This window comes from Pristis pectinata, chromosome 11 (genome assembly GCF_009764475.1).
Source record: "Pristis pectinata isolate sPriPec2 chromosome 11, sPriPec2.1.pri, whole genome shotgun sequence".
In the NCBI taxonomy this organism is placed as follows: Eukaryota; Metazoa; Chordata; class Chondrichthyes; order Rhinopristiformes; family Pristidae; genus Pristis; species Pristis pectinata.
Window position 1 is genome coordinate 9,733,269 of NC_067415.1, and position 12,273 is coordinate 9,745,541.

General features: G+C 47.2%; 1 protein-coding gene across 4 annotated transcripts in view; it reads left to right on the plus strand.

The window, feature by feature from the left end:
• The first annotated feature begins 9,072 nt into the window (after window positions 1-9,072).
• Window positions 9,073-12,273, plus strand: part of mxra5a (matrix-remodelling associated 5a) — a 53,586-nt gene continuing 50,385 nt past the window's right edge. For 2 of the 4 annotated variants that reach the window (XM_052026150.1, XM_052026151.1), the window contains exon 1: window positions 9,304-9,576. The gene's annotated coding sequence lies outside the window, so the exon portion shown is untranslated. Of the gene's footprint in view, window positions 9,245-9,303; window positions 9,577-9,913; window positions 10,022-12,273 lie in introns of those variants that run through there. The other 2 variants (XM_052026148.1, XM_052026149.1) reach the window with 2 other exon arrangements.

Below are 12,273 nucleotides of genomic sequence, written 5' to 3' on the forward strand. Positions count from 1 at the left end.
TGATGGGAACATTGGGAAAATAAGAAAAAAAATGGATTGGAGCAGGAATGGTATAAAACGGGAGCTTGATAGAAGACAGAGACTTGGTAGACCAAGGAGCCTGTATCCATGACTCCATAATAAAGTAAGAAACGTGATCATGTGATCAGTTGACTTTTTTCAATTTATTCTACCACACTTGTGGATCGGCCAACATTTATTTCCCATCCCATAGTGTCTCATATTTGCGCAAACTCGAGGAACAGCCCCTCATATTCTGCCTGGGTTGTCTACAACCTGATAGCATGAACATTGAATTCTCCAACTTCTGGTAAACTGCTCCCCCTCTGTCCCTTTTTCTCTCTCCTCCTGATCTCCCCAGTTCCTCCTACAACCACCCCTGCCCCCCATCACTCTGTTTCCTTCCCCTCCTCCACCCACTCTATGTGCCCATCACCCACACCCTCCTCCCACTGGGTCCCCTCCCTCTACTGTTCCCATCTGCCCTCCCCACCTCCCTCATTTGATTCCATGCCCCACCTTCCTCTCCTGTCAGATTCCATCATCTGCAGCCCTTTGTTGCCTCCACCTATCGCCTCCCAGCTTCTGACACGATTTCCACTCTCCTCCTCTATCTGCCCAACACCCCTCCTCCCTTTGATCCACCAATCGCTTGCCAGCTCTTGCTCCACCCCTTCCCTCCATCTCTTTATACCGGCTGTCTCCCCTCTGTCTTTCAGTCCAGATGAAGGGTCCCGTCGACTGTCCATTTCCCTCCACAGATGCTGCCTGACCTGCTGAGTTCCTCCAGCATCATGTATGTTGTCCCTAAAGTGAGTGGATTGCTGAACCACTTCAGAAGGAGTTAAGAGTCAATACACTGCTGTGTTCTGGAGTCACATTGATGTTACTGAACCAGAGGGTTGTATGACAATCCTGTAGTTTTGTGACCACTGTTCAGGTTCATGCAATTACTTAAGAGTGAGAAGGAGGAAATGTGTGGAATAAATCCAATGAAGAAAGTTATTGTAGTGATGAAGGAAAAAGTATGAAAATTCATTAACAGGATAACAAATCTCAAATGACAAAGATGAAAGTGCGAGGAAATAACCCATGTTGGAAAAAGACTCAACTAATTAACAGGCATTTCTCTGCGGATAAATAATTAATAACCAACACTTTTCCCCAGGGCAACAATGGCTAACACAAGGGGACATAATTTTAAGGTGATTGGAGGAAGGTATAAGGGGGATGTCAGGGGTAAGTTTTTTACACAGAGAGTGGTGGGTGCGTGGAACGCACTGCCGGCAGAGGTGGTGGAGGCAGATACATTAGGGACATTTAAGAGACTCTTAGATAGACACATGAATGACAGAAAAATAGGGGGCTATGTGGGAGGGAAGGGTTAGATAGGTGTTAGAGCAGGATAAAATGTCGGCACAACATTGTGGGCCGAAGGGCCTGTACTGTGCTGTAGTGTTCTATGTTCTGTGTTCACTTGCATCATGTTACCAAGGAATGGTGATCACATTCAATCAAGTGTTAATGAATGATTTTGTATTTAATAGCAAATTGTAACATTTCTGCTTTTGGCACTCAACATCAGTTTATTCAGTAGTCGGCACTGAGCCCAATGTAATTCTGAAACATTTCTTGGGACTTAACCAGTCAATATTTCTCATAAGATATTGGGCACCTGGGTTTAATTATCTGGTCCCAGAGGCCAAAAGTCTACACAAACATAATTCCAAGGGCAAGGTTCTTCAGAAAACTGATTCTAGTATCTCTGATATGTTGTTGGAAAAAAGTTATTACAACTATTTCAAACTTGGTCCCACTTCCTATGACTCTTTCTCCATGTCCAAGTCCATCGATCGTGCAGCGGCACAGCTGGTAGCTCTGCTGCTTCACAGCTCCGGAGACCCACGTTCAATCCTGACATCTGGAGCTGTCTGTGTGGAGTTTGCCAATATCCTCCAGGTACTCCGGTTTCCTCCCAAATGCCACAGACATGCAAGCTGCCAGATTGGCCACTGTAAATTGCCCCTGGAGTTGGAGGGTGGTTGAAGAGATGGGAAAGTTAAGGGAATAGGTTACAGGAGAAACTAATGGGGAAATAAGATCATTCTGTGAGCTGGCATAGCCCTCAAGGGCCAAGTGGCCTCCTTGAATGTCATCAGGAAATTTTCTTACCTTCTTCATAATATAGTAGCAGTTAGAGTAATGTTATTACAGCACCAGCAATCTGGGTTCAATTCTAGCCACTATCTATCAGGAGTTTGTGCGTTCTCCCCGTGTCTGTGTGGGTTTCCTCCAGGTGCTCCGGTTTCCTCCCACACTCTAAAGACGTACAGTTTAGGAAGTTGTGGGCATGCTATGTTGGCGCCAGAACACTGGCGACACTTGAGGGCAGCCCCCAGAACATTCTACACAAAAGATGCTTTTCACTATGTGTTTAAATGTACATGTGACTGATAAAGATATCTTTATCTTCTTTATTGAATTTGTTTCTATTAACCCATCACACATTGAATTTCTTGAGTAAAATAGATTATTCCGGTTAGTGTTTGGTAATTGTTATAAATGTTATACTTTTACCTGACCCAGAATTAAAAGATAAATCTCCCTGCTAGCTGATATAACCATGGATTTCAATAGCAGTGGTGCAGGAAGCTGCCCAACATAGAATCTGATCAACTTATGTGAAGTTCCTGTGTTACAGATATGGGCAGCTCTTTATTCCTACATTTCAGCCCTGCTCCCAATCAAATCCTTTGAATCTTCATGGGAGCCTGATCAAACAAAATGTAATGCGGGAACAACATACAGTCTGCTGGAGGAACTCAGTGAGTCGAGCAGCACAGTTTATGTTCATGTGCACAAGTACGGTGAGGTACAGGTACAATGAAAAACTTGCTTGCAGCAGCATCACAGGCACGTAGGTACAGACACACACAGAACATAAATTATACATAAAGTTATACCAGTGAAGTAAAAAAAGACTGCACAAAATCTGATATTAGTGCAAAAAAGAACACAGAGACAAGTCCGAGGTAGTGCAAGAAGTGGTTTGTAGCGTTCCATTGTTGAGGTAGGATGAGGTGGGATTGCTGAGTTTGATCCAGATTCCAGCATCTGCCATTTCTTGTGTCTCCCAAAAAGTAATGCTGGGTCAGGTTAGGTAGTTAAGACAGGATGACCAAAACCTTGGGTCCAAGATGCATGTTTTTTTTAATGAGAGGGAGAAGGATTCAAAGACAGAATTCTAGGACTTAGCCCCCTGAATATATGACCGTCAATGGTGAGTGATTAAATTCAGGAATGATTTGGAGCTAGAATCACAGAGTTGCAGGGCTGAGTGGGGGGTTACAGAGACAGGGTTAGATAAGCCAGTGTAGGGACTTGAAAACACATCTTGGTGTAGCAACTACTGTGCCCATGACCGTAGGAACCTGCAAAGGGTTGTGGACACAGCTCAGCACATTATGGAAACCAGCCTCCCCTCCATGGACTCTGTCTACACTTCTCACTGCCTCGATAAAGCAGCCAAAATAATCAAAGACCCCATCCACCCTGGACATTCTCTCTTCTCCCCTGTCCTATAGGGCAGAAGATACAAAAACCTGAAAGCACCTACCATCAGGCTCAAGCACAGCTTCCATCCCGCTGTTATAAGACAGTTGAATGGTTCCCTGGTACGATAAGATAGACTCTTGACCTCACAATCTATCTTGCTATGACCTTGCACCTTACTGTCTACCTGCACTGCATTTTCTCTGCAGCTGGTGCTCTTTATTCTACATTCTGTATTGTTTTACCTTGTACTACCTCAATGCACTGTGTAATGAATTGATCTGTATGAATGAAATGCAAGACAAGCTTTTCACTGTACCTCGGTACAAGTGATAATAATAAACCTATTCCAATTTCAAGAATTTTTAAATTGAACTCTTGCATAAACTGGAACAAAGGACACTGAATCCCTGGAATTCTCCACTCTGGATGGTTATGGAGACCAGACAGTAGAACCACTGTCTCACAGTACCAGAGACCCGGGTCCAATCCTGACCTCGGGTGCTGCCTGTGTGGAGTTTGCACGTTCTCTCTGAGGCCGTGTGGGTTTCCTCTGGGCGCTCCAGTTTCTTCCCACATCCCAAAGACATGCAGGTTGGTAGGTTTATTAGCCACTGCACATTGCCATTAGTGCATGTAGGTGAGGGGTAGAATCTGGGGGGAGTTGATGAGAATGTGAGAAGTATTAAAAAGGATTAATCTAAGAATAGTGTACATGGACGGTTGATGATTGGCATGGACTAGGTGGGTGAAAGGGCCTGTTTCCATGCTGTATATTTTAAAGTAGATACATTTTTGAAAGATCAGGGAATTCAGAGCTCTGAGGAACTGGCACAGAAGACAAGTTGAGGCCTGGGGCAGATCATTCACTACCATATTGGTAATTGGTAATTGGTTTACATGAAACGAGATACAGTGAAAAGCTTTCGCTTGCATGCCATTCAGACAGATCATTCCATACGCAAGTACATCGAGGTAGAACAAAAAGAAAGCAATAACAGAATGCAGAATATAGTGTTACAGTTACTCTCTGCAACCTCTTGTGGTCTTGAGCAGAGCAGTTGCCATACCAAGCTGTGATGCATCTGGATAGAATGCTTTCTATGGAATTTTTTATTTCAAAAGTAAACTTTATTCATAATAAAAAAATACAAAGGAAGAACACTGCAAAATACAAAAGCTTAACATTCATGATTGTTACATTCAGTAGTGTAAAACTTAAAGAGAAAAAAAACACATACAAACATAGCACCATTGCCACTGATGTGGCTCCCTGAAGTGATACCCCTTTCATTGTTTGAGGGGCTACCCCACCTCACTCAGCCCCTCTATGTGCGGTATCAGAAGGAGCCCAGACTGATGTCCTTCCCCACAGAGCCTTTGCATTGGCTGCACCAAGCTTCAGTGCATCCCTCAGCACGTACTCCTGCAGCCTGGACTGTGCCAGTCAGCAGCATTCCCTCACGGATATCTCGCTGTGCTGGAAGACCAACAAGTTTCGGGCAGACCAAAGAGTGTCCTTCACCGAGTCGATGACCTTCCAGCGGCATTTGATATCTGTCTCGGTGTGTGTCCCCGGGAACAGCCCGTACATCAGAGACTCCTCTGTCACGCAGCTGCTGGGCATGAACCGGGACACGGACCCTCGCAACTGTCTCCACACGCTCTTTGCAAATCCACAGTCTGAAAAGAGATGCATGACCATTTCCTCTCCACCTCCCCTCCCCCCCTGCAGCCGTCCCGAGGGTAGCGTGCATTGGGGGTGATGTGTGGTCTGTCGAGGAGGGCCCCTCTCACCACCAGCCAAGCGAGGTCTTGGTGCTTGTTACCTTGTTACGATAAAGTATTCTGCCATATGGCTTGGACCGTTTGCTCCGGGAACAAACCCACAGAATCCATAGCATCCCTATCCCATAGGGTCTGCAGTACATTCCACGCTGACCACTGTCTGATGGACTTGTGGTCAAAGGTGTTTGTTTTGAGGAACTCTTTCACAAAGGACAGGTAGTGTGGCAATGTCCAGCTGACTGGGGCGTTGCACAGTGGAGGGGCCAGGCCCATCCTCCACAACACCGGGCACAGGTAGAACCTCAGCATGTAGTGACCCTTGGTGCCCATGTACTTTGGGTCCACTGACTGACACGGCCACATATGAAGGTGGTCATCAGGATGAGGGCAACATTGGGTACACTATTGCTCCCATTCTCAGGGGACAGGTGTAGTGTGACCCATCAGACTCACTTCATCTTGGACCCCCAGATAAACTGGAAGACATCCCAGGTGATTACCAAGGCAGAAGAGTGAGGAACAGGCCACACCTGCGCCAAGTACAGCAGCTCTGAGAGCACATCACACCTGATGACCAAGTTGTTCCCAGTTATTGACAGGGAACACCGTTTCCACAAACTCAATTTTTGTTTTACCTTCCCAATCTGCTCCAGCCCCCCGAACCAGATCCCCAGCACCTTCAGGTAGTTGGACCCAACAGTGAAAGGGACATTGGATCGGTCGGGCCAGTTACCAAAGAGCATGGCCTCGCTCTTCCTGCGGTTGATTCTTGCCCCCGAAGCCGACTGGAGCAGGTCGCAGATGCTGATCAATCTGCGAGCTGACCGTGGATCCGAGCAGAAGACAGCGACATCGGCCATGTGCAGGGAGGTTTTGACTTGTGTGCCCCCACTGCCCGCCTGGCCCCCTCTGATGCTCTCATCCTTCCTGATGGATTCAGCAAAGGGTTCAATGCAGCACACAAACAGAACAGGGGAGAGTGGACAACCCTACCTGACTCCAGACTTGATGGGGAAGCCATCTGTCTCCCACCCATTGATTTGGACTGCACTACAGATATCTGTGTAGAGCAGTTGGATCCAATATCTGACTCCCTCTCCGAAACCCATTTGGGAGAGCACATGCAGCATGTATGTGTGCGACATCCTGTCGAAGGCCTTCTCCTGGTCCAAGCTGACCAGGTAGGTGTCCACACTTCTGTCCCGCACATAGGCGATGGTATCTCTGAGCAGTGCAAGGCTGTCAGAGATTTTCCTGCCAGGTACAGCACAGGTTTGGTCTGGGTGGATCACCTGTCCCAGAGCAGACCTGACCCAGTTGGAGGTGGCCTTGGACAGGAGCTTATAGTCCACATTCAATAGTGAAATGGGCCTCCAATTTCTGATGTCCTCCTTCTGCTTGTTGATGAGGGTAATGATGTCCTTCCTCATGGAGTCTGACATTCTGTCAGCCAGAAGCACAGCATTATACACTTCCAGCAGGTCCAGGCCCATCCAGTTTCACAGAGCCGAGTACAACTCTGCCGGTAAGCCGTCACTTCCGGGAGTTTTACTCGTGCCAAGGGAAGTCTATCCGGGACCATACTGAGCTGTCCGTTCCGGTCCAAGTGTAGTGTGGCAGTGTTCCACCTGCAGGGGTGCTGAAGGGGTTGCACAACTTTGCATCTTTAACCGTTCCCATCAGGAGTCTGGAGCTGCTGTCCAGTCTCCTGTCAGCACTGCCGGATTGTCCAGCTGCATCAATGACGCAGTTGAAGTCACCGGCCAGAACGACTGGTAGGGACATTGCCAGCAGCGGTGGGAGCTGCTGAAGGACAGCCAGCCGCTCACTCAGCACAGGCGAGGCGTACACATTAATTAGCCAGAGCGGAGTGTTACGGTACTTTATGTCAGCCACAAGGAGCGCCCCCTCCCCCCCACCACCTCTTTGACTTCAGTGAGAGAGAAGTTACCTCCCCGCAGCAGAATCCCCAGGCCGGATGCGCGACTATCATCCTCCTCCAGACCATATAGACAATCCCTTGGAGCACCATCGTGACCACCGCCGATAGTTATGGTGGTGAGGCAGCCCACACTCCTGCAAAAAGGTTACGTCCGCCTTGATCTCGGCAAGGTACTGCAAGGTGTTCACACATGGCACAGTGCTCTTCACACAGCACATGTTCAGAGACGCCAGTTATATCTCCATAGTCATTTGAGTTTAGGGATCACAAATGCTGTCCATTGTCAATCATGCCCACAGCCTTGGTGAACTGCAGCACTGTTTTTTGGGCTCAGGTACTGGGAATGGTCCTCCCCAGGGTGTGGCGCTGCTGGTGGTGTCATGGCGGGGGTGGGGGGGTGAGGTTAGTCCCTGTTCCACCCTCTGGGTCTGTTTGTTCTGTACCTTCCATCTCCTGGAGCTGGGGTGCGCTGGACGTCGTGCTGCTCCCAGTTCCCCGGAGCTGGGAGCTGATGGTTTCTGTGCTGCTCCCGGTCTCCCGGAGCTGTGAGCTGACGGTTTCTGTGCTGCTCCCAGTCTCCCGGAACTGGGAGCTGACGGTTTCTGTGCTGCTCCCAGTCTCCCGGAGCTGGGATCCATAAGGTGTATAACGTCATGAGGGGCAGAGATAGAGTGAAAAACATGATGATGCTGGAGGAACTCAGCAGGCCAGGCAGCATCCATGGAGAAAAGCAGGCGGTCAACGTTTCGGGTCAGGACCTTTCTTCAGGACTGAAAATAGGAAGTTAGGCTGCAAGGTTCCAAGATGGAAAATGAGGTGCTGTTCCTCCTTTTCCTACCTTCAGTCCTGAAGAAGGGTCCTGACCCGAAACGTTGACTGCCTGCTTTTCTGCACAGATGCTGCCTGGCCTGCTGAGTTCCTCCAGCATCATCGTGTTTTTCATCTAGAGTCCAGCATCTGCAGTCCTGTGTTTCTATAGATAGAGTGAGTGCGCACAGTCTTTTCCCCAGGGTTGGGGAATCAAGAACTAGAGGGCATAGGTTTAAGGTGAGAGGGGAGAGATTTAATAGGAACCTGAGGGGCATTTTTTCACTTTTGGACAGGTACGTGGATAGGAAATGTTTATAGGGATATGGACCAAACATGGGCAAATGGGACTAGCTTGGATGGGCATGTTGGTCAGCATGGACCAGTTGGGCCGAAGGGTCTGTTCCCGTGCTGTATGACAGACCTGGAGGATAGCAGTAACAAGATATTGCTCATTGCTGGAAATCAGAAACAGGTTAAACTTGATGGAAAAATTCAGCGGTCAAGCAGCCTGTCCGAGGAGAGACGTCCGTCATCCAACCTCTGTGGTCTCCAACTCTATTACAGACCCTTTCGCTGCTCCCTCCTCTGTCCCTTACCACCTCAAGCGATTAAATCCCTGCCTCTCCCAATTCTGGCAGTGAACGGAGATCGCCGATCCTCTCCCCGTAGATGCTGCCTGACCTATTCTGTTGACAATTGTACGCTAGGAATCCATCACTCCAGTGAGCTAAATTGGTATGAGGTGCACGCTTTGCTTCACGGAGCCGATGTGTCTGCCTGCACCCGCGCTGGTAATAATGAAGGGAGGTGAATACGTTAAATGTAATGTTCTCCCTCCCCTTTCTGCGGGAGCAGGCTCCCCCCCCCCCCCCCCCACCCCCCCGATCCAGCCCTGCCCAGGGGTGTATGCACACTACACCAGCCCGCCGGCAGAGAACACTCCCCCCCCCACCACCCCCGTCAGACAGCCTCCCCGAACCCTCCGCTCCCACTCTATCTTGCAGAGAGACCGATTCACAGAAACCTCCTGACAAGTTACTCTCTGCGAGCCTGGCTGGATCTCCTCAGTGCAACGAGAAAATCTGAGCCGGTCTCACTTACCACCTCTCATTAGATTTACCATCTTGCAATATACAAGTCTACGAGTCACTGGTGAGACTTGCAAGGAAAGCTGCTGAAACTTCTTCCCCCCCCCCCCCCCCGCTATAATGGATCAGTAAACGCAATATTTTTTCCTCTCTGCTATAATGAGGAAAGCAAGAAGGCTGAGTCAAAACCGAGGCGGTTTTCTTGAATATAGACGCATTTTCGCTGCTTAATTCCAACAGGACGCCGGAGTGTGGTGTATCGGGCAATGTCGCGCACACTCACACAGATTAATGGATCCCTTTTTACATTAAACAAAACGACCCCGGAGTGATCCGCTCACACCCTCGCATGCAATCGGACAGCTCTACAGACGAGCATCTACTACAAAACACAAGGTAAATCACAACTTTTTTGTTATCCCGCTGCTTGTTTAAGTGATCGGAGATGGCCAAGATAAAAACAAACATTTCAAAAACAGTTTTAAAACACTATTATTTTAAGACAGGTTTTGTTTACATTTGACCGGTGGATTTATAACTATGTTGCTTCCGAATGAAAGCAATAATATCTCAAGTCATTGTGTTTATTATTTGAAATACCATTTGACCTGTCTATTTGTAACGATGTTGCATATTAGTGAGGATAAAGTTTGCAATTTTTTTCAAAAACAGATGATGGGGACATTGTATAAATGTTGCAAATATTTTCTTTCCCATGTGAAATCCTCATCAGGGGACCGTGCCTCTTGGTTTGATTGGCAAGCCGTTCTTTTCAGAGAGGGTCCGGGAATTTCACACGTTATCTTGCATTCGGCCTCGATGTCCCGGGGAAGTGATTTTTGTAAGTGTGCGTGTGTCTGTAATAGGAATCATCTGTATTTGGGTCTCCAGCGACAGGCTGCGGGGGGGTAAAGCGTTCAAGCGTCGCTCAGGACTGCTCAGCCCCCGCATACTCACAACCTAGGTTTAAAACTATTCCTGTATAAGAACGATACCCCAGTACAATTTGGCTGCCTTAAGCTTTCACTATGCTTCGCTGACTGAACCATGCTTGCTCGAGTGCGGGTGTTTTGCTAACATATTACATTTCTGATATAAAACTTCTGCGCGCACACACACACACACACACTCCTGCCCCTTAATCACTGCCGGCCAGAACAAGGCAAAGTAAGCATGCACCTGAGAAGAAATTGGGGTTTAGCTCGAACAGATGAGTGAAATTCAGTTAGAAGAGGCAGTATTAATATCTGGTTTAAGTGACTTTTCCTTAACTGAACGCTACCTGTTCTCAATACAAGCGCCTCAGGGTGCAGAGCTGTCTCAGTTTGGGATCACCGCACAGTACAGCCCCTGAGGTTAGAGTGTGCATTCTCTGCAGAAGCCAACATTGTTATGTAGGGGCGGGCTGTCCGGTGATTGATGCGTGAAGCAGCCAGTCAGTGATTTCACTAGTGGGCGGGGACCTCGAAACGGAACGCCCTGTAATGATAGCCTTTCAGTTCTCAGGGGAATTGTAGGTAAAGAGACCGTTACAGTTGCCTCCCCCTTCGCATTCCCCATGTCCCCAAATATCACCGACGTGCTACACTATTCAGTTTCTGCACGGACCCTACACAGATCGAAGACAGAGACACCCCCCCCACACACACACTATGCACACGCACAGAATCATAAGATACAAATGATTCATATATACTCACACACCCACAACACCACATGCAGTGTACACAAACACACGCACACACACACAGGGCGTACACACTCATGCACACACACACACACACACACACAGAAACATAAAATACAAAGGCGTTCATATATACACACATGCACACAATACATACAGGGTACACACAGACACACATAGACACACACACAGACACACAAACATACACACAGACACACACACATACACACAGACACACACATAGACACACACACAGATACACACAAACATACAGACACACACAGATACACACACAAACATACAGACACACACAAACAGACACACACATAGACACACACAAACAGACACACACACATACATACAGACACACACAGACACACACATATACGATGTATACACATATGCACAGGACACACAGTTGCTCAACAAAGAGATACTGACAAAATGCCACATACAAGCAGTCCCCAGGTAATGAATGGATTCTCTTTTTACTGATGTCCTTAGGTTGATTTTGTCCATAAGTCAGAAAATACACAAACCTCACTCGATATGGTAAACATCCCTCCACAGTATTGTATTGAATGGCATCAAAAGCACATAGGACTGATGAAAAGAACAATTACTAAAAGTGGAGAGACAGACAGACAGACAGACAGACAGACAGACAGACAGAGGAAACCAGATCTGCCTTCTGTAGGATAAATGTACGTATGTTGGACTTGTAAATTTAATAATATAATAGGAGCTCATTCATACGTAGGGGTGTCCATAAGTCAAGTATTCTTAACCTAGTGACAAAAGGACAGCTTGTATTGCAAAGACTATCATTAGGTCTGCGCACATACATGTAAATGTATGTACGCACACCTAATATACATGTATCCGCCTATATATATGTATCCACCCCACCCCCTGCACCCTCCCACCCCCCCCACACACACACATACATGCACATGTACATGCACAGAAGACATGTATCCGTACATACAGATGCACCATGCAGTCAGTAGGAAGTCTGGCTGATTTCCTCATGCACACACTCCCAGCACAGGTGCACCTCAGGACAGCTGCAGCATTTTGCCATTCATTATTGCCTGTTTCAGCTCAGGCAACCACAGGGCCTCTGATAAATATGTCCTTAGCTTATTATAGCCCAGCATAACCTAGGTTGCTTAGTATAGTGTACTATGGCCTAGGCTGCTTATTATGGATTAGTGCACATCACAATGTATTTTTATTTGAAGTCTTCTTTCTATAAACATTGCACTTAAAAGTATTTTTTATATAATAATCGAGCATAAGGTGCATTTAAACTACACAATGCACAAATAGTTGATCTGAAATTCATTCTTCTAAAACTATAATGTTGATCCATTGATTTCAAATACCTCTCTTAATGCAATAAA